We start from the raw sequence: 19,520 nt of genomic DNA, 5'->3' as shown, positions 1-19,520 counted from the left end.
TACCAAATCATGATTGCCTGCCTCCTCCAACGAAAACACAGCAACATCTTACATACCAGATTCAACATACATACTAATGGGCTACATTTAACCATCTGCAAAATACTCGACATGCCCAATTATCAAAGTTTCAGACACCTCATAAGGCACAGTAAAAAATTAAATTTGAGAAACAAACCCAGCCCACCCAATACTAAGAAAATCAAATGGCTTAGATGGGTCATGCCAGAGAAGGCAGCTAACATGAATCTCTCAGTTCATCTATAAACTAAAAGTCTTCAACTTTACCCGCTGTCTCCCGGTAGTACTCTGATTCCCACCATCTCCTTCCATTCTTGAGGAGAACTGGGGAAATTCATGACTCACCATAGATCTCCAGATGCCCTCCTTAGTAATACCCTATACATCATGATGTAGTTTAAAAGAATAATCTAAATATTAATATAAAATAACAAATGTAATGAATATTTTAAACTAGGGCATTATTTCATGGTTTAAATATATATGTAATAAACAAACTAGCCTTTCCTATCATGTTTCCACACTAAGTAGAGGTGGAGGTATTGTAAATTTTCTGTCACATCAATTTTCTGCCACACCAAGCACTAAAGAGATCAGTTTCACATATTTGCTACCATCTTGAACCAGAATATCACCAGAGATCCACACTTAGACCTAGGTGTGATGTGAACTTGTTCTCAACTCTAACTCACCTGCAGTATCGCACCTTAGTCTGTCTCTATTATAGAAATAATGAAAGTCTGTGAACAGAGCCTTTACCAGGAATATGTATATTTCAACAGCCAATCAAGAAAAGAAAGACAGAAACAAATTTCTCTACGGATTTTACTTCAGAATCAATAAGTCTCATGGACTTCAGTATGGATAAAGAAAACGTAGAAGTTTGCAGCAGAGACTCCACTGCAGTTCAACACCTCCCAGTTAGAAAATGTATGATCACACGTGTAGAAAGAAGTCATCTCTAGTTTGAACAGCACAGTCTTCATTTATCTGTCACAGGTTCTGACAAAGCGTTTAAGGAAAAGATTAGAAGGCTCCTAAGGAGGGAACTACATTTCCCTGCCTCAGGCATACCAGTTCTCTGAGGTTGATAGGAATGGGGCTGAAATATTAATGAGTAAGCCATTTGTCAAGAAAATTATTCAAGAAACCTTGGCAGTCACACAGAGAGGCTAACAATAAGATAACAAGCTACAGCAGTACAAACCAGGCGGTTTAAAGAGAGAAGGGGAAGAAAAAAAATCACTTTAATTTGCTTGACCACACTAATAAGCTTTGGAAGAAAACAATAAATAAATGAATGGAAATATTTAAAGATAAAAATTAATGAGACTCAGAATTGATAATAACAGGTACTAACTTCTAAAAGGGACTATGGGTTCCTCTAAAAATCTAGAATTCAAGTTTTCAAGTCTTCATTACTCCAAGAAATTACTTCTAGTGATACTCTCTGCAAATAAACTTAGCTTACCATGTAGTATGTGAGCTAAAAGGTGCTGTCATGACAGAAGCCACTTAATTATTGAAAACTCACATAAGCAAATGTAAAAAAAAAATCCCACAAGGGACAGAAGATGCACAAAAATGAAAAACTACACTCCTCTTGAGGTTTCCTCACAAATCACAATGAAGAAAGACAAAGACAAAATTGTAACCACTGTGTCAAATCAGGTATTAAAATCTATACTCCCTACAAAGACATAAGAACTAAATCAGTTCCAGGAGCTTCCAAGTATTATTTCTCCATAAGAGGAACTTGCAAAAGAAAATAATTAAGAAAAGATTCAGTCAGACTCCATGTCCTAACATTTATTCCCACATTTTATATTTATTCATACATTTTGATACCATTTTAATATAAGTATGTTTTTAGGGCCAGGTATACTGTAATTTTATACAGTATTCTTTATATAATAAATTCGAAGGCTTAGTTTTTAAAGGGACATTGCTAATTTTTAGTGTAAGCAAATCTGAAAAGCATGTAAAGCATTATGATCTATTGAAAAGTAATTTAAAACTTTCATGAAAATAGAAGGTGGTCCTATTATCAACTAAAGCAAGTTATTAATTATGTTGATTTACCAAAACATAGTCACCTTGCTAAACATCAAAACATGCTAAACATGTCCAACAATAGGATCCATGGGTTTGATCACCACTGACACCCATTGGACATACATACAGAACAGGGTTATACAGCAGCGTTTAGATTCATTAAGCAGTACTCTGCTGTTACATAGCGTATCTCTATATAGGATCTCAAAGTGCTTTTCAGCCATTAACCAATTAAGCTCTACAATACCCCCATGAGAGAAGTATTGCATTATTTATACCCATTAGCGCAGCAGCTCCCAATTCAAAAGTGTTATACTTCAACATCTTGTCTTTATTTTTTCTTTCTAAATTTTTGTTATTATATTGCCATTTTTCTCCATGTTCAGAATTTTTTCATTGTTTGCAATATCATTTTATCAACAATTTAACAAGTATAATGGCTACTGTGAATAGAATCAAAACGTTTCAAAAGCAGCTTGCCAAAAATCGCCTATTAGAAATCATGCCAAACAGTTCAGAAATACTGAACTATTACTACTGAAACAGCCTTCTCCCTGAATGTGCAGATTTTTAAGGCTCAAACCTACATCCCTTGAGCAAGAAACATAGAGTCATTGCTGTGTTTGTATTGTGTCTCAAACTTCACAGGCTTTAACATCATTGTAATTTAATCTTGTACTTAGTACTATCAGGAGAGATCAATTGGAGAGGCAGAAGACATTAGGGGATATGGGAAGGTAAACATGAAGCATTGTTGAGGCAAACAGGGATATGAAAGAAGAAAGGAACAAACTAGGTGAAGCAGCATGGGACAGACCATCGCCACTGTATCTGCTCCACAGCAGGGCTGGCCTGCAAACCAGCACAGCATTCACAAATTGTCTTCTTTTAACTAGGATTTCAGCTCTGATCACCACGTTTACCAGGACCAAAAATAGCATTTACTTTGATGAGGAAATTTTGTTTGTTAGGGCCTCTTTTGGGACAGTTTCACTTTATACCTAACCCCACTGCTGTTCTTATCTCAGATTATGCAGAATGAGCCATGCCAGCCTGCCAGTCCAACCAGAAAAAGAACATTACATGGTGGGTTATCTCTCCTGTATCACTTGTGAGAACTGACAGAATCATCTGAGATTCAAATAAACACAATACATACTGAGATCCAAGGCAGGTAATAAAGATAATAATCTTTTAATCATATTTACCAGTGAAAACCTAGCCAAAAGCAACAGCATGTCATCAGCCTTAGGACTTGGTTCTGCTGAGGCCAAAGCACCTGGGTGCTGGCCTGGCACAGCAGTCAGCTTTTGCTAAAGAGTTTTGCAGAACCGAGGCTGAAGAGCTCAGCAGAGCTCACACAAAGCCCATGACAACCTCAGAGTAAATGAAAAAGAAAGCAAAACATGTCATGAAACAGCGAAGAGGGTGCCTTCTTACACCCCACGTTACTACCATGGTAGCAGACCCTGAAAGCCAGGCAGACCACATGAAATATGAAGATGCAGCATCTAGAAAGGAAAATTGTCAGGTCTGGTGCCACAAGCATAGGCAATCAGAAAGAAGCGTGAGGTCAGTAGTGACAGATACTGCATATTAGTGCTAAATAATTCTAAATTATAATCTTTACCACAACCAGAGGGAAGAGTAAAAGCAAATCTATGGTAGGATTAAAAAACATGCTTTGAAACCAAATCTTTACTGAATGGAGGGGCAGGAGATGCAGATCTTGTGGTGTGCAGGAAGGTAGGAAATGACGACTAGCTGAGGCCAGTATCAACTACATGGGATGTAAGAAGGTCACAATGACTTAACTTTAAGGTAAGAGGCATGGCCACAGTCCCTCTCCCTTAACTTTGTAAAAGCCAATGGACTATTACTGTAAGGAACTGCTGCTATCAAAGGTGAGTAAGGGCAATCAGGTCTCACTCAGCAAGGAAAATATAATCAGCATCTACATAACATCAAACTGGGACAGCCACAGATTTGTAATGAGTACTCAAATTTTTTTCAGTATGAACCCTTCACAGTAAATTCCTGTAGTTCCAGGGACCACCACGCAGCTCTATTAAATAAAAATTATAGTTTAGACTTTTTTTACTCTCTACACTTAATTTTAAGGTTACAATTTCCCAAGTATAGCTATAATGTAACCAATATAGTGACCGATTTTAGTTTTTTTCTTTGTAGTTATTATTACTTTATTGGGTCCTTAAAAAAGAATTATTTTCATTTTCACGCTACTACTCTATGCATACTTGAAGAACAAAAAGAATTACAGGAAATCTGTCCAGCTTGATATAATGAAATTTGGCCTAGCATGGCACATCACCTCATTTTGTAGACAACACTGAAATATGAATATTGGACTCTACTTTTGAGGCTGAGTAGACAAAATCATATTCATCATGTCTGATGAGCCTGATTTATCTACAAATTTAATGAATACCCAAATGTGAACTGGCAATTTATTCAAAGACATGTAAGCAAAACTGCAAAGATTTATATGCATAATTGTAAATATCCAACTTCTGTAGGTATAAAATAATTTCATATTCGTAAATTACAACTGAACATTTCTAGTTGTTTACATGTTCCTACTCCCACCCCCTTCTCCAGCCTCACCAAGAGGTGTGCTCAGCTGGATGATGTTCTTACCTCATACTCCATGAGAACCCAAATATATCTAAGACTGTTTTGGGGTCTGTTCTCAGCTAAGGCAGACTGAATACCATTCACTGCTTTAAAAAAGTTACTTGCATCAAGCTAAAAACATTTCAATGAATAACACAGGAGCTGAAAATCATTCCCTAAATTACCAGATCCTTTATCATTCAAACTAAATTATTTGGCATTGGTTTTTTTTGTTGATTGGTAGTTGATTGGAGTTTGGGGTGGGGGTGTGTTGGTGTTTGTTGTTTGGGTTGTTTTTTTGGTTTTTTTTTTTGATAGGAGTTATTTTCTTTCACCCCACTATGAAAAGCTGTGTACCCAATTGCTGCCTTTGACATTTATTTACACATGGTAGAATAACTGTTGGGAAATATTTCCATAAAATTCATCAGGTAACTAAGCCAAGGATGAAAAGTCTCAGAATGAAATCTTTTGAACTCTTAAAGTTAACACTGCTATCCCAGACCTTGACAGCATTTAATTTTCTGATATTCCAATACACACATTGGCATCTGGGCTGAAAACTCTCCTGTTCCAATTCTTCTTTCTGTCATCTGCTGGGAGGCAGAGGAGAATAATTAGATTGACTCAAGCACTTGCTGATTGCTTTCAGTGTGTAGTTCATTCCTTCACACCAGAGAGGAGTCTTGCTAAATAAGGATCAATAGACTAGATAGGAATGTTTAAATTTTCTTCAGCAAAGCTGAAGAGCAATGTCATGAAAAATAAATTTTTTAAGGCAAGTTACTTGAAAACAAATTTTGAGTGAATTTACTGCATAGCAAAGTTTTCAAAAGAGATGTGAAGAATAGAATTTAAGCAGAATGAAACTGAAGTCTGCCTGTTCAGTTCTCGTTTGCTTCTTACTATAGAGCTACCAAGAAACACAGCTCAAAGGAAAAGAAAGCCATCTAGGCATGATGTTAATATTTCAACATCAGTTACAGAAGAATTACATCCAGTGAAGGAGACTTCAATCACAGAGTATTGCAAAATCACACACAAAATACACCATTACAATCAGCACCTCTGTTCATAATTACAGGATAAGATCAAATGCTGTATACAGGTAGACAAAGAATAAAAAAATTAGAACCTCTTGCTTCCAGGCATCAGCATTTAATTAAGACAGAAGCAGGTGAAAGTTTTCTGCATTATCATTGCTAGTGTAGACCTGTTGTGGGTATTCAATCTTCTTTAGCCCTACATGAATTTAAAATAAAATAACTATAAAGCACTCAACAAGACTCTGTTTCCTTGAAATCTTAAAGCCAGCTTCTTCTCACAACAAAGTAGCAAACTAGGGAAAGCTCTTTTAACTGTCTCTTCTATACTTTCAAATGTCTTCTCTGCTCTAATGTTTACTTTCATACCATATGGAGTAGGTAAAACAAAATAATAGAATCATAGAATACCAGGTTGGAAAGGACTCCAAGGATCATCTGGTCCAACCTTTCTCAGCAAAAGCATTGTATAATCAAGATGGCCCAGCACCTTGTCAGCTGAATCTTAAAACTGTCCAGTGTTGGGGAATCCACCACTTCCCTTGGGAGATTATTCCAATGGCTGATTGTTCTCATTATGCAAATTTTTCCTCGTGTTCAATTGGAATCTCCCCAGGAGTAACTTGTGCCCATTATCCCCTGTCTTTTCCATGTGACTCCTTGTAAAAGGGAGTCTCCATCTTCTTTGTAGACACCCTTTAAATTCCAGAACATGGTGACAAGGTCTCCCCTAAACCTTCTCTTCTCAAGGCTGAACAAACCCAGTTCCCTCAGCCTTTCCTCACATGGCAGGCTTCCCAGTCCTCTGATCATCTTTGTGCCCCCTCCTCTGGACCCTCTCCAACCTGTCCACATCATTTTTGTAGAGCAGGAACCAAAACTGAACACAGTGTTCCACGTGTGGCCTGACAAGAGCTGAGTAGGACAATGACCATCTCTGCCCGTGATGCCCTTGTTGATGCAATCCAGCATCCCACTGGCTTTCTTTGCCACACCATCACACTGTTCACTCATATTTATTGAGCTTGTTGCCCACCAGGACCCTCAGGTCCCTTTTGACAGAGCTGCTCCCCAGACAAGTAGATCCCAGTCTGTGCTGCACTCCTGGATTATGTTTTCCCAGGTGCAAGACCTTACACTTATCCTTGCTGAACGTCATAAGGTTCCTCTTAGCTCACACTTCCAGCCTATCCAGGTCTTCCTGCAGGGTCACTCTCACTTCCAAAGTGTACTCTTCCCCACTCAGTTTAGTATCATCAGCAAATTTCATCAGAGTACACTTGATCCCATCATCCAGATCACTTATGAAGATATTAAGCAGCACTGGGCCCAATAACAATCCCTGGGGGATCCCACTTGTGACAGGCTGACAGTTTGAAAAGGAGCTCTTTACCATCACTCTCTGAGTGCAGCCTGTCAGCCAGTTCCCCACCCACTGCGCAGATCTCGTCTAGATTGTAACACATCAGTTTCTCTAGGAGGCCGCTGTGGGAAGCCGTGCCAAAACCCTTAGAGAAATCCAGGTAGACAATGTCCACTGCTTGCCCCACATCAACTGAGCAGGTTACTTTGTTGTAGAAGGAGATCAGGTTTGTCAAGCACGATTTGCCCTTGGTGAATCCATGCTGGCTTTTCCCAATCATCTGACTTGTGATAGCCCTCAGGAGGATTCATTCAATAACTTTCCCAGGGATTGAAGTAAGATTGATGGGCCTATAACTTCCTGGATCATCCATTAAGCCCTTCTTGTAGATAGGGGCAACATTAGCCTTCTTCCAGTCTTCTGGGACATCCCCCTATTTCCACAACTTCTCAAAGATTATGGAGAATGGCCTCACAGTGACATTAGCCAGCTCTCTTAACACCCTCGGTGGATAACGTCAGGCCCCATTGACTTGAGAGGTCAAGTTCCTGTAATAGTTCATATATGAACTCTTCCTTCACTGATGGTAGGTCTGTGTTTGCATTGACCTGGATTTTTGCTTCCAAGGCCTGGAGAGCAACAGTGCTGGTAAAGACAGAGATGAAGGAAATGTTGTGAACCTCTGCCTTTTCAGCATTGTTGGGGACTAATTCACCTCTCCTGTTGAACAGGGGGGGCAAATATTTTCCTTGTGTTTCTGCTTGTTTACGTACCTGAAAGAACCATTTTTTTGTAGTTTTTGATATCTCTGGCCAATTTAAATTTGAGCTGATCTTTTGCTTTTCTAACTGCATCTCTGCAGGTCCTGGCAATGTCCTTGTAGCTCTTAATGGATATTCATCTGCTCTTCCATCTCTGGTAGACATCTCTTTTGGTTTTGAGTAAACTCGGATTTTTTTCATCAGAAAAAAAAAATAGAGCTAAATTTTAGTGGTCTTTTAACCTGCTGTATTTTTTGTTGCACTTTTGCTAAGTTTGTGGTGAATTGAGAAACAAACAATAGAAAGATATCTCCTGGTGTACCCAAAGATGACATACACTCACACTTAAGGCTGAAATTTGCCACTTTGCAGAGGGCTAGCACCCAACTCATTGCCAGGTAAGCCTTATAAATATAGTAATAAAAAAATATATAGTTCTGACGCTTGAATCCTGCACTTAATGTACTTCACATGGCAGGAATTTGTCATTTAAAGCCCGAATTCAAATCTGTTTATTAAGAACTTTAGAACATGGCCTTCTGACATGCCAGATACTTACACAATATACTTTTGAGTGTAACATTACATCTCTCTATGGATGTCCTGTGTTCAGCTCTTCAAATAATCACCATGTTAATCTCCATCCTAATGATATCCACACTTTCTTCAGTTTAAGTTCCACAAGCATCAAATTCATTGCAGTCAGTACATCTGTCATGCTAACTTCTACCAGCTCTCACAAAAATCACAGGTTTATTATTAGCAACCTGTGGGCAATTAGTGTAATTATCAACAGACTTGGATTAATCTTAGTAAGTGTTTGTTTCAATTCTACAGACAAACAAGACATGACCAGTAAAACATTACAGTAAGAATACTGATGACTTTAAATCTAGCTATAGTTATGCTTCTGTGTTTGGCCCCCTCTCTCCATACACACAAAAAACTACATTGAATTTAGTGTATTTTTCAGTATATCACATAATGCCTTCATGACATACAATTTAGCTCATGCCACATTTCCTTCTATAGATACAAATATTGAATAAATTAGAAGAGTATATTCCATAATGACACAAAGTATGTAACAGTAAAGAAGGTAAAAATATAAGTTCTGAATGCAAAAGACTATTCATTGATATTTGAAAGCATACATCGAACAACTGTGATTTGCATTGTTACAGCCAGTCATTATAGAAGTCCAACCTGAGAAAACATAGGCCTACCAAAGGTACTAAAACAGCCACAGAACACCCTGACTTCACCATCCAACTATCGACAAACATGCAGTTATTAACATGCAAACAAGCACCCCCACCTTTATTTTTTTACTTTTGGGCTATGAGATCATTTCTCAATAATAAAGTCCTATTCTGCGCATAGAAGAAAAACAGTCATACTACTTATGCATCATCAGATCATTAAAAATGTCAACTTTTATTGTATCTCACTGAGAAACAGTGGGAAAAAGACAGCACAGGTCAGAAGTCAGGAGATTCCTCATTCCCCTTTTATGCTTTCCAGCTTGTATTAGCAAAGAAAAGGCAGATAACTCCCTCATGGATCCTTTCTTATAAGTGGGTCTTTTCTACAAGAGATTACTAGTGAATGAAGGCAAAATTTGTTGATTACATGGCCCCCTGAAAATTGTTAATACCTTACAATCAAAACCAAAAAGACATACTGAGTGGGTTTTTGCAAGGATCTGAACTTGGTCTAGTTTCAAGGAGTGTTTTCATTAGCAACCTACGTAAGTGAACAGAGGACACGTTTAAATCTGCCATTCAAAAGACAACACTGCAGACATGGTGGCTAACAGGGCTGGAACTCAAAATTATTCTGTCGAACTAGAGAAGTGGTCAGAAAAATAACAGAACAATTTAGGGGCAAGTGCAAGTTTCTGTGATTTGGCAGAGAGTCAGCTGCATACCTACAGCACAGCAAGTAAGCAGCCAGATGGCAGCTTCTTCAGAAGAGGATCAGGGGTTATAACAGACCATGAGCTGATTATAAGTTCAAAATGGTTTATTTAAAAAAAAAAAAAAAAAAAAAAAAATCACATCATACAGGAATATAAACAAGACTATATACTTCATAAAATAAGAAGCACTCCTGTCCTGTTTAGCAGGAAGGAATAAAAAAGTAAATTTTTTGGCATAACATTTATAAAAAATGTGAAGCAGTTGGAAAGAGTCCAAAGATAGTAACAGAAACTACCACAAGTCTCAAAGGAAGAACTATGTAGAAAGACTGAAAATCCTAAGACTATTTAGACTAGACAGGAAAAAATTTAAAGGCATTTTCATCTTCAGATCTGAAAGGAAGTTGCACACCCCATGGAATAACCTTGACTCCACTCTACCCTAGCTAGGACAAGCAGCAATGTACCTACCAAAACTGAAGTTAGAAAAACTTGTATCAGTTATTAGAAGTCTTTCTACAAATAGTGACATATTGTAAAAGAGGGCTTGTGTGGTTTTATTATTTCATGCAGATTTCTGAACAGCTGTGCTAAAAAAAACAGGTATAAAATTCAGCCTGCTTTTGGGGCCAAAGAACAGACTAATCAGTATCTCCAGGTTTTTCCAGTTTTGATTTGGTATGTTATAATTCCTGTGATCATTATTACAAATTTTTTTAATGAAACACATAATAGGGGGTTATCTCTTGGAGGTCTATTCAAGTCTTTCTTTGGTAACAGTCTTAACGGTGCTTATGGCTGTATGTCAGCTACATTGCTGAAAGCTTAGCAGGTAATGTATTTGCTTATAGGCACTGTCATATTTTATCCATCTCAGCATCTATTTAGTAAATGCTTTAACATTCTAGAGTATGGCAGGTGCTATATAAAACACAGCATTATTTTCCATATTTTATTCTCCTCATTGGCATTCCTACTCTCAGATTAACTGGCAAGAGTACAAATATTCATAGCAATTTTAAGAAAGAAAGTTTGAGTGCTCACTGACAGCTACAGTTAGCTGTGTACTATCAGTAAACAAAGCACAACACAATGTTCCTTTCCTATTATAAAATTTCTCAGCATTTTTTGTATAGAAGGAAATACAAGAGTAGACAAACTGCAGTGGTCATTCAGATACCTCCTGTTAATTGTATGCTGTAACAATGGTACCTTATTTACTTAAAATGTCTTATGGTTGCATTCCAATTAGTCCCTTCCTCTTGTTCCGTGGCATAGGATAGGCAGAAGAATCCATTTGGATTAGGTTTTTTCCATTTATAATTTCATCCTAGTTGTATTTAAGATTTCTAGGTGGTCTAGATACAAGCTCCCACTGAAATTAATGGAAAGACACTAGAAATGTCTATGGAAATTATATTGAGCTGACAAACTGTTTTTACTCCACTCTTCAAACTGCAATCTTACATATTGCAATTTTTAAATTTTTTTTAAGCATTCCTTCATACAGAAGTCATCATTTCCATTATTAATATTCTTGAATAGATTCTACTGCTTTCTCTTTGATCTCTCTTTTTAGAGAATAAGGAGACTGAAATTGAATACAATATTCAAGATTCAATATTTCAACTGATATCACTGAAACATACTACGACCTTTTCAAAGCTATCTCCTCCTCACATCCCAACATTTTTCTTTTCTTTACTTACATTTCATCTTGGCTGCTCTCTTGACTACAGTGAGATTAAGCATTAAGCCCAGTATGAACCTGTATGATGCCTGTGACTTTACTGCTCAAAGGACTTGAAAATAAAATATTTCTTCTTTCTTAAAGCAACAAGCTTTTAATCTGTGGTTTGCTACTCCAACACCCCCAAGCAGATTGAAACAGAAGCGCAAGGAGCATATTTGAACTTTATTCACAAATCTTTCACTTTTGCCCATCACTATAAAATATAAACAACAGCGGCTCCAAACTAGCTACATCCGATGTGCACACCCCAGCAGTTCAGAAATTATGTTTAACTGTCAATGCTGATATTCCATGGCAAAAGAAGGTAATACAGGTGAACACTGGCAAAAGCAGAGGAAAAAAAAATGTTTTCCCTCTTTTCCCTCTGTCCTGTGGTATCTAGCAAACCCTTTTTTTTTTAATGATATTTCACTTGAGTAACAGCTGCCTCCTATTGAAAAATGCTCATAACCATGGAAAAGTCATGCAAGATGTCAGATATATAGTATGTGCAAATGCATTTAATGTTTTCCTTTGTATGTTTTTGAAAGGCATAAAGTCATCTGATGACACCTTTAAAGCAGGACAACTGAAAAATGTAACAATGCAATTCTGATATTGAAATTCTTCTCAGTGCATTGCACACCATAGAGCGTTCCTCCCAGTGAAGAGGATATTTCAGGGTGCACTTCTATATTACCACAGAATCTACTACATTAGGAGTAAAATTACTAATTTGGCAACTCAACAATAGGGGACAAGAGGGTCAAGATAAGATAAAGAATAGAGTATCATATTTCTTTCCCTGAAACAGGCTGTTTCAAGTAGATTCATTCTGTTACAAAACAAGGTGGAGGTCAATAAACATTTCAAAGCTGTTTGAATGAGTCTGACATACCTATCAGCTGTCAATAAAGAGCATCTTAGAGCATGTCACAACTCAGTAATTATAGAAAGAACATGACAGTAGGAAAACTAAGTTTAATTGTGAAAAGAAACAGCCCGGTCTTTTTATAAAGCACCTTGAAATCACCTTTAATTTTTTTCCCCTCTAATAAATAAACCAAATACAGAAGATATTTTAAAATGTTCATCATGTAAAATCCCACGATTACTTAATGCATTTTGAAGGACAGAGAACTTCAAGACAGACCTGATGATGAAGTACATAGAAGTTAGCACACATAACCCTTCCCTGAGTGAAGCAAAGTAAGTGAAAACTAAAAACGCAATCAACATCCCATCAAAAGCATTTCCAATATTCCTTCCAAAATGTCTTTGTTCTTTCTCCTGGTAGACTTCCCATTGATCTTTCCATCAGAAACAAATATAAGATAAAGGGTATCCCTCACAAACATTTCAGAATAGAAAACAATCCCTTTCTCTCCTCCCCTCTATAAGTTCTATTAAGTAGAATAATCTCTTAAAATTGCATATACAAATGATAGAAATTGCATATACAAACGATAAAAAAAATGACAAGCAGGCTGCTTCTTGACTGCTAAAGCAAATTCCTTTCATATTCTTGTTTCTTATAATATCCTGTCATCCATCTTTGTCAGGCAGGTTCCCAATATGGGCAGGCAAGAAGTGCAATAAAACAAACACACAAACAAAAAATCTCCTCCCTCTCCAAAAAAATTTTCATTTGAAGTCATTGTTCTCGGTGGCAAGTCTACTTCAGCCAGAATAAATGCATTCTGTGCTGCTCTGCTTCTGGCAAGTGTAAGACTTAATCACAGGTCTCCAAGGGAGATGTTAAATTTTGAGTAATCCTGAACACAAATTGTGGTTTTAATGCTTTTTCAGGACAGCACATTCACTTGGGACCAAAAAAAGTGGAATATGGAAATCACCAATAGTCAATTCAAACATATCAGCAGCAAGGTGGTTCATCCAGTCCCACAAGCTGGCACACCAGGAAAGACTGTGGATATCCTGTGTTATCCCATGTAGAAAAATCAGATACAACTTTCTTGTAAAGAAAGGACAGGACATTGTGCACAGCACGCTAACCTCAGCCTTAGCACAGCAGGGATGTGCTGTCTTCAGAGATCTGACAGTCCAATAAAGTTCTCCACCTAATGTAACAAGTAAAAATCACATATGCGTTTCTCCCTGCCCTTACAGATCTAATGTCAGTTTTGTAGTCCTGAGCTGTAGTCTCATCAGGCCTCACTTCCACTTCTGTTCCTGAGAAAAGGGGTTACTCACAGGTAGGTAATGTCTAGTCCGTCAAAAGAAAACTCTGAATAGGAATTAGGGGATACTTAGGTTGGAGGAACATGTTCTGGATCATGGTTAATCCTGCTCTGAGTAACCTCTATACTATTTTTTTAATTTTTAAACTTTACTAATGCTCAACTGGTTTAAATTACACCAAATAAGTAATCCAAGAAACCTATTTTAAAACTGAGGCAGAAAAAATACAAGAACTGACAATGCTCTTGATATTTTAAAAATAATTTCCCACCCAAATACAGATCGGATATGAATGTGGGGCTTCTCCATAAGGTAATTTCAGGCAAGACCGCCTATATGCTTTGTGTCATGTGAGTTGCTGAAAGTTCTATTCATCCACCTTTCTGGAACATCTTTATTCCACAGAGAATATATGCTATGACTCTTCGAAACCAATTAAACCTATCATATTTCAAAATCCTCTTAGATGTTCACACTACTTCACATAAAATTTATCCCACACAGGTGTAAACAAATTAATCATATTTCATATTATGGAAATATTCTGACCAGCAGCCACTCCTCTTTTTTTTTAATAAAAAAAAAAAAAAAAAAAAAAAAAACACCCACACAAATTAAGGCTTTCCTCTTCCAGAATTATTCTGACTTTTGGAGCAGGACAGGCAACGTTACAGTATAAATCATGAACCTGTTTTAAAAATCTTAATTTTTTCATATGGGTAAAGGTGGATTATCACCTTTCATCTGCTACAGAGCGCATATTTTTATTTCCTATGAAGTATCAAGGTACTAAATCTTAGGAGCCCTTTGTTTAGATATGAATTTTAGTAAAATAATTCCTACAGGTTTCTTATGTGTATTAAAATATCTTCCTTTCCTGACTTTGTGCAGTAATGAAATAACTAAAGAGTAGATTTACAGATGAGGGAAATGAAAACTACCTGCAATAAAAGTGTAAAGCCCTCTAAACTGTTAGTAAATAAACTTATTTTCTGTAAAAGATTTTTGGTGTACTGTATATAAAACACAGTGGTGAGTGTACAGCATAGAAATTTTACTGTCATAATCTTAAGATTACCACTTGTGACTTGTAAACAACAACAGTTGTCATGCTAATACAAATTACTGTACAGAAGTGATGGTTAAACTTATATACCTTACAACATAAGCCATCACTGTTCAGCTGGCTAAAATCTTAAATGTCTTATTTTCATTGATTATACAATTAATAAAAGCACACAGACTTGGGATATTCGCATTAAAATTTAATGCTGCGCTGGCCCATATACATAATGCTGGGGTGTTCGTTCACGGGTCATACAGAGTCTCAAATCTCCCTGAATTTCCATTTGATAATCAGCCATACCCCTCCTCCCCTGCCAAGTCTGTCTTGGCATCAGCTTAGACCCCGCTTGATTTTTCACTCTTTCCAATAACATACACTCACTCAGTTCTGCTCAGCATCTCAATGCACAAGGCCCTTACCTGGGGTTGCAGAGGGTACAAACACAAGGTAAAAATGAAGCTAATTATGTACTTGAGAAAAATGCGGCTTTAGCAGTATAATTTGCAAACTTACTGAAACCCCAAAGAACTTAAGAGTTCCCCCAGTCTTATCATCTCACTGTCTTTCAACTGTTATTTTAATTACTGGATTTTGGATTAGACTCATGTTCGATTCCACTGGAATTCAAGCACAAGCACAGACTTGAAGGTAGCCAAGTGCTGTTTGATCCACCACATGCTTCATTGAATCCTTTTCTGGAGCTGTAAGCATGTGCATAATGCAGTGGAAATTAACAGTCACTCACACCCTCAAATGCCATGTTTCATAACAAAACATATGATTTGGTTGCAATATAGGAGTTTCAATAGCAAAGGTGGACAACAATCCACTGATTTTAACCTAAAATAGATTTTCCTCGCTATTTTATCTGAAAGTACACTTAAAATACATGTATACTTATATTTTAAGTATATCTGCATGGAGCCAAGGTTAACACCAGGTAAAACATACCACTTTGTGGAATCAATCTAATGAGGCACAGAAATTTTTCTCTTTTGAAACAAGAAATAATCTTGCCAACATTTTTGGCCTGAAGTGATATACAGATTTTTTTTCCCCCCCCTCTGCCTGGTGAATTCCTGTAAAAATTGCATAACAATTCAATAGTTCAAAGTTTGATGAAAATCCTTCTTTTGACAATTCTCAAAGTAAATTTCAGCACAATAAGTACAGGAATCTGGAGGAAAAGAAGAGAAAGTGATCAGGCTTCATTTGACAAAACAGTCAGATGTGCCTTCTCCTCTTATATCTCCTCCTTTATTTGTGTGAAAGAACTGCGCAGAGCAGCCACGCTGACTTTAGCAGGACTACTGAGACTGAAAAGATCTGGCCCCCAGAAGATCCACTGACAGATGATGAAGCAGCAGTAGTGTTTCAGAATAATATAAATATACATTAAAAAACCGAATAACAACTTGTTCAATAAAAATGTTCATTTCCTTTTTCAAGCAGTTGCTGAAAACTGCCAGAGCAGAGTTTAGAACAGTCTTTTACCATCTGAATGGCATCTGTTCATTTAATCAGCTCAGTTCTTCCTGTATGTCAGATTTGGCCACACCAGTATTGAACACATCTGTACAAGACATATCTGTTTTAAAGCATGTCTGTTAATGGCTTATTAAAAGTACTCAGCAGAGCCAAAGGCTTTCTGCTCATAGAGGAAGCAAAATAAACAGGTCCTACATAATGTTGTAGCCACAAATCCAGAAATTTCTAAGAATCACTTCCCAAAGCAAGTCCTGGTTCCCCTCAGGATCTACATCATTCAAACGCATACAAGCACGGATGCCAACTGGTATGTTCCTACAAACATGCACACAGAGTCATTCAGAAATAATCTCAAAAGGACAATGATTTTACTGGGTTTAGGAATTTACTTTTTTTCCTGACAAAAAAAACCCAACCTTTGGCAAAAAATCTCCAATTCAAAAAATTATAGACTTCACAGGTTTGGGTAAAGGAGGTGCCTTCAGACAAAAGTGGAAAGCTTAGTGACTGCAGAATCATTTTTCCCTAGAAAGCACCTAATGACTCACTGGCTGTTTCATTCAATTGGATAAAAGCACTAAGTAACAAAGGTGAAAAATATTTTTTTCTTTTAACATTGAAGTTGAAATGTTCAGAGTACACATTGGAGAAATGTATTTTCAATCCATGGCAAGCTACTTCAAAGCAGAAGATAAACACCGCCAAGGTAACAAAAAACTTCTACTTACATATGTGTAACCGCTTTGCCCAGAGCTGGAAGATGCTGTGGGCACCACCACTGCAAAAAAAAAAGAAAGGCTGGGAAACCAAATAATTGAAGGTATCTTTGATGAACCAGACTTGCTAAACATAAGCATGTAATATACATGCTGATTTAGCAAATGCTATTGCATACTGCTATTAAATTGATTTAAAGGTTACAGGGCTCCCATAGCAAACCCCAAATACCACAGATTTTGATTTTCAAGTATCTTAACATGCAAGTAAAATTCACCAGAATACAGAAATCAGATTATTTTTTTTTTTTGTTAGCAACGTAAGTATGGTTGCAGCTATCTCTTAGAAGCCACTTTAGTATGTGAGCTGTCAGCACTTATATTAACCTTTCAGACACTGCACACGGAGGTAGATTTATAGAGTTATACATTTATACTTTATTTCATTATTCTTTATTTGCCCCTATGCATCCTAGACCTAATTCATTGTCAGAATAAGGCAGTAAAACAGCACTGAAGGCAATCATGTTGCAACAGTCATAGCAACCATTTGCTTCATTCATTACCAATTCCTCCTGACAGCTAGATCACCTCAGGGTTTGACTGCACACGATGTGCCCCAGGAAACAGATCCAGTGCACTGGTCCAAACTTCAGATGGCATGAAATATGAGATAGCTCGTGTTTTCTCCTGATGTAATGAGGAGAAACGGTCCTGCAGCCGTTTTTCCTGCCATGTGTCCAGGCAGGTTGGGAGATGAGCCCCTCAGATCTGAAAGGAGAGAGCTGCTGGCCTAGGCACCACAGATCCAAATAATATAAAGGTGTCTCCCTACTTGAGAACTGTAGACAAGTCGGAATTTAAATAAAAATTTGTCTGAGTCATGTTAAGAAATTTATTTTCCTTCCTTCACTTAGAGCAAATTATTATTGGAATGGAGGAAGGCTGGATCAAAGTCTGGGTTGAAGCTTGAACTATATTCTGAACTCTGCACATACATACACAGACCTCATCTCATAAAACCCACAAGCAAATAGAAAGGAGCAAACCCAAGAAACAGATATTTTATGGAAAGTTTCTTCGTATTTTTTCTTCTGTGAAAATAAGTAAGATCTAAAAAAAATTTATGCACTCAAATCCGTCAAAGTGAAGCTGTATAAAGAACAAGGCTGGGGAACACTAACTTTCTGCATTACTAGTAAACAAGCATCTGCTAACATCTGGGAATATTTAATTATTATAATAAAGCATAGGTCAGAATAACTGTCTAAAAAAAACACAGAAGAAAATATATACACATTTTTGCCACTTCAAAAATCGTATGTCACTATATTCCATGAATAACTTTTCCAGAAGAAAATCCTAACAGGCTTGTCAGACCAAAACCACCTGCACCTTTCCTTCTCAAGATGATATCCATTAATTATAAAAACTAGAAGTCCACAATGCCCAGAAACAATCTGCTTCAGCCAATAAAAATATTGCCATTGTTTAGTCTATTCCACTAGTTTTAAATGTGGAATATGTTTTTGGGGAGAGTGTATGTCAGGTTTCCGTATTTTTAATTAAATTCAAAATTCCATCCAAATACAACTGTTCATGTCCCAAATCAAAAATAATCATTAGCTGGTAAGCAGGAAATGTACCAACCATTTTATAAAATAAGTATGTGTAAATATTAAGAAACTAACTATATTTGTGTTAGAGATGGTATAATTGTTTAAAAATGCAAAATCAATGCTTATTTTAGCATAAAGGACTAACACTCTTTACAAAACAACTTATTTCACTTTTTGCCAGCCAGTGAGAATCAAGCATTTTCAAGGGAAAGAACATAAAATGCACAAAAGCCTCCATACTCCTTTAAAGAATCTGTATTTAATTAGAATTTAATCAATTCGGCTTGACCGATGTCCTGGCTTGCTCCCACCAATCTGCAGGCTTTCCCTTCCATGATCAGACTGAATGTTGCTAAGTTTCATACCGATGAGTGGTAGGGAGCTACTAGCTCACATAAATTATTTCTCATGTTCATCAAAGGAAGGCCTTTATGAATGCCTTCCTTAACAACCTCCTCATGATGCTCTCAGGAAAACTGATTATTCTCTAAAGATGGTAGTCCGGAATAGAGTTCCCACTCTCAATTAACCTGGGCGGGTTCCAGCTAATGGAGTGGAAGAGAGGAAAAGAAAAATTAACAAGATACATTACACTGCTTTTAGCATACGACCTTATTTATATTCAGTACAAATTTAACCTGCTTCCAACTGTAAGGTGAAGATTTGATCAACATATAGTAAAATTAAATCCAGTGAACAGTATTATCTTATTTGCAGTGTTGAAATTAAAAGTGTCTTTACAAAAATAACAACTAAGTTACATCAAGAAAAGGCAACTGCAATCTAAAGGTCTTCTCTAGACAAGTTTAGCTGAAAGCAAAGATGGGAGAAAATATGTCAGTTCTGTCTTCAAGAAGGTTGAGGAGGATCTGGGGAACTCCAGGCCAGTCAGCATCACC

The 19,520-nt window shown here is 37.0% G+C and overlaps 1 protein-coding gene across 6 annotated transcripts in view; it reads right to left on the bottom strand.

Annotated features, from left to right (window-relative positions):
* Positions 1-19,520, bottom strand: part of FARS2 (phenylalanyl-tRNA synthetase 2, mitochondrial) — a 258,093-nt gene that overhangs the window by 205,824 nt on the left and 32,749 nt on the right. The window contains exon 3 of one of the 6 annotated variants that reach the window (XM_074899631.1): positions 17,015-17,064. The exons of the other annotated variants lie outside the window; for them this stretch is intronic. The gene's annotated coding sequence lies outside the window, so the exon portion shown is untranslated. The remainder of the gene's footprint in view (positions 1-17,014; positions 17,065-19,520) is intronic. 6 annotated transcript variants of the gene reach the window in all.

The sequence above is a fragment of the Athene noctua genome, chromosome 2, assembly GCF_965140245.1.
Source record: "Athene noctua chromosome 2, bAthNoc1.hap1.1, whole genome shotgun sequence".
Taxonomy (NCBI): Eukaryota; Metazoa; Chordata; class Aves; order Strigiformes; family Strigidae; genus Athene; species Athene noctua.
Note: the sequence above shows the minus strand (reverse complement) of the source record. Positions and strands in the feature narration are given on the sequence as shown.